This window comes from Lactuca serriola, chromosome 5, assembly GCF_051521515.1.
Source record: "Lactuca serriola cultivar US96UC23 chromosome 5, Lser_US96UC23_V15, whole genome shotgun sequence".
Lineage (NCBI taxonomy): Eukaryota > Viridiplantae > Streptophyta > Magnoliopsida > Asterales > Asteraceae > Lactuca > Lactuca serriola.
Window position 1 is genome coordinate 139,636,820 of NC_136412.1, and position 4,338 is coordinate 139,641,157.

The window sequence follows — 4,338 nt, forward strand, 5'->3', positions numbered from 1 at the left end:
AAAACATCAACATGTGATCCAATCACATCATGTATCAAGAATCTCATAATAGAAACTTAGCAGAGTTAGATAGTGGACTTTACCTGAAGTAGAGTCAAACTTATTGACTTTAACATCCTTAGGTAAAATTGGCAGCTTCACAACCAATGCCCCTTTCTTTGGCAATATAAACATATGAACCCTTTGGTAATGGGACTATCTCAGACTTAGCTTTTGTCTTTACCATTTGGTCAACCGAGTTGACTATGGCCGATCCCTTTCCATTGGGAAGAGAATGCTTTTTTTGGATTTCCATTGTCATCATTGTCAATGTCCATAAAGTTTTTAGGAAGTTGATCTTAGCAAACAGATAAGATCATTAAGGGTCTTGTCATAGTCTGTTTCATAGTTGTTCCAAAAGAACTCACTATGTGACTTAGAAAGTAGTTGAGCCACCAACTTTCTCAAGACTTTGACACCGAACTCTCCCGGCTTGTCAATATGTGACTACATCTCCAAGATGTGATCACACATAGACCTTTGCTTGCCAATAGGGCTTGAATGACCTTAAACTTTTCAAGAACTTGTGGGTTAGGGAGAATAATTGGAGGAGGTGAAAGAAATATGATTTCCATGGGACATCATCTTCATTTAGGAAAGCTTGTTTCAAGAGATTTGGGAAGATCATAAATGTCTAAACCAGACATATTTTGGGAGATATTCAAGATATTTGATTTAAAGTCCTTAATATAACACCCAATATGAAATATTAAGGCTAGGACCCAACACAATACTTTTATAACTTTGAAGAGGGATGCCGTAATCCAAGCTATAAAATATTTGAAGGTAGGCGAATGACGATTCACCAATTTCCACCTTGAAAAACGAAATATATATTATTAGGTTTTAATTGGTTTTTGAAACTCCTAGATCTTTGAGATTCATTGAACTGTTCAATGGCATGTTTCAATCTCAAGTGTTCCCTTCAGGTTTTGTGACTGGGATGCCGAGGATCACAAAACAAGGTGTGAAGTAACCATGCAAATTACTTGGTACCCTTAAGTGTTTACCCCTCAATCGATGTGCCAGTTAACCACACATGCTCCATCGATACTATGATAAACATTAAGTTACCCTTTTCCTACCTTGTTAAATACGAGTTAGTGTGCCGGTTAACCACACATGCTCCACTAACCGACTTAAACAAAGTGCAAAGTGTAATTTCATGGATTAGCACCTTATTCACATTTTCCTAAGTAACTAAGATTGGGTAATTATAAAAGGTTTAGTTACTTAGTATTTATCATTAATACTTTTAATGAAGGGAGAATTCTAGTCCTTGTCCTACCCGTTCGGCTAACGACCCTCCACCGGTCAAGGAAGCGGTGGGTGAGAGTGGACACCCATTAAACTGCAATTTTATAGGCAGTAACCTTATACCCCCTTATAGACCGGCTTCGTGAATGAGGCCTACTAACGGTAAGACTGACTTTACTCTTATACATATATATAAATCAAGGTTCTAAATGGCGTGAGGCATGGCGTGGCGGCAAGGCCAAGCCTCATGCTTAACGAGCCATGACGTTTTTTCAAGGCGTGATGTAAGGCGGGAATTTTGTATTAATTTAAAATTATATTACCACATAAATATAAATTTATATTAAATATAACTACTTTTAGCAATATTATTTCAATAACTAATAACAAAAAGTTAACAAAAACCAAAATACTTGTATCTCCGATTAGAAAAGACATAACAAATAGCAAAAAACTGTGCTTAAACGAAAAAACACGCGCCATAACACGTCATAACGCGCCATGGCGCGCCATATCGCGCCTTGCCACATGCCATGCCTAACACCAACGTTATAAGGTTTTTCGTAACGGCGAAGCCACGCCTCACGCCATGGCGCGCCTTTTAGAACACTAATATAAATATTATTAACTTATAATATTATAAAGTATAAGGGTTGAATTTTAACTTTATAAAATTCTAAGGGCTAACTTGGAATTAAAGTATTCATAAGAGAAAACTTTTCAAATTCCAAAACTTGAGGGCATGTTTTGAAACTATTCAAAACTAATTAATTCCATAACTTATGTGTTTAAGGTAGTTTTAATCCAAAAACTCTTCAAGTTCCATAACTTGAGGATCAGTTATGGAAGACTTTAAACTAATAAAAGAATTAACTTATCTTTATTTTATAACTTATGGAATTAATTAAGGTTACACATTTTATTACTTAATGAAGTGACTCTTGAACTTCCATAACTTGAGGACAAGTTATGAAGTCATAAAACCATTCAATGAGACAAGACTCTTCATTTTGTAACCTTTACCAACTTTTATGAGTTTTATGAAACTTAAATGTGACTTTTCATATAACTTGAGGACAAGTTACAAAAACACATTTTAGAATCAACTCTTAGATTAATTTGGATTGAAAACACATAATCAATTAACTTTTCTATTAATCTAAGCAACTCATAAGAACAAGATAATTCAAATCAAACTTTTTCATGTAATTAGTATAAACCTTAAACTAATAAAAAACATGAATCTATTGACAATTATCTTTGAAATTGGATTAGCATGAAGATTACCACATGAAAAACAAGTTTATAAGTCCAAAAACATCTTAGGTAATGTTCCTAGTCCAACTCCAGCCAAAAAAGTCGAATTTATGCTGTCTGGGGCTCCTACTCGTCGAGTGCATGAACCTACTCGACGAGTTGGATGATTTTACTCATGGACTCGGCGAGTTCATCAGTGGACTCGGCGAGTCCGGTGCCCAGAAAGCCAAAAAATTGATTTTTTCAGCATTTTTCAGCAATTTGCATCAAGTATAAGAGAAAGCAAGCCTAGGCTCTGATACCACTGTTGGGTTTTGAGCATTCTAATACTCCTAAGTGTACATGCAACCCTAAATACCTTGGATCTATCTTTTCTCTATTATACATGCAAATATGAACATCCAAGGTATTATCCTAATCTAAGCTATAAAACAGTGAATATAACAAGATAGAATACATACCTCTTTGATGTAGAATGTCTTCATGAAGCTTGAGTGCCTAGTGCCCCAAGTGTGACACCTCAAATGGTTCACACAACACCAAATACAAAAATGGAATGACTTGAGAGAACTTCACACGTCATGAAAATCGGCTGGCCCTTCTCTAGCATGATACTAGTGCAAATTTTGGTCAAGAATAAGATGCATATATAGTTAGGGTTACACCATGTAAACCCTACTTGACATGGCCTTTCATTTCCATGATCCATGGGTACAAAAACACCATGGAGCATCCATGAAGCATCATATGGATTTTAGCCCAACTAGATAATCCATGAAGCATTAGCCCACTATATAAGTATGAATGATTTACACAATCAACCCCTATATTTAATTAGTCTTCTTTTGATCACTTAATTAATCCTAGATTAATTCTTGATCAATACTAATTAAATAATCTTATTAATATATTAGAACTTATAATATATTAACCAACCTTAAGTGTTATTTCTCTCATTATAGTCTATCTAAATGCATGATGCCATGCAACCCAAATGGACCATGCCGGGTCAGGTCAAGTCTTACCAACTATAGTTATGGACTTAGACATTAACCCAACAGTCATATCCTATGAGTTTTTAATACATAATAATGTGTGTGAACGAGATGAACTATCATGAATGTGTTGTAAAAACAAGGGAACTTACAACAATTCCTAAGAATCACTTGAAGAATAGTTCCTGGGAATGCCTTGATTTTGTTTCTGGAGAGAAACATAAGTGCTTGAAAATGTATGAACTTGTTTTCATGAGAGGAAAGTGGGAAAATTTGAAGATGTAAATGAGGATTTGGAAGGAGGGGGGGGTTTCTCAGCCTTATATATATATATATATATATATATATATATATATATATATATATACACACACACACACACACATGTGGGAAGGGGTGAGGGTGGGGTCGGTGAAGTGACATTTGCATTGGTTTTTGTAATTTATCACGTTGGAAAAAGATCCACCAATCTTGATCAAGCAAACACCGAAATCTCCATGATTTCAGTCCAAGCCCCAACCAAGAACACCACCGAAATTACATGTGATTTCGGTCCATGCGAAACCGAGATCCTAAGGATTTCGATCTTGACCACCGAAGTCTTCAAGATCTTCGGTCCTAACCACCGAAATCTCAAGGTTTTCGGTCGTAACCGAGAACCTTAAAAGCTAGGTATAATTTTTTATTTAGATCATAGCCTATTGACTTTTGTTGACTTGTTTGACTTTTGTTGGCCTAAAACAGCTGGTTATCACAACTGATTTAACACTTTATGCAACTTACAACTATT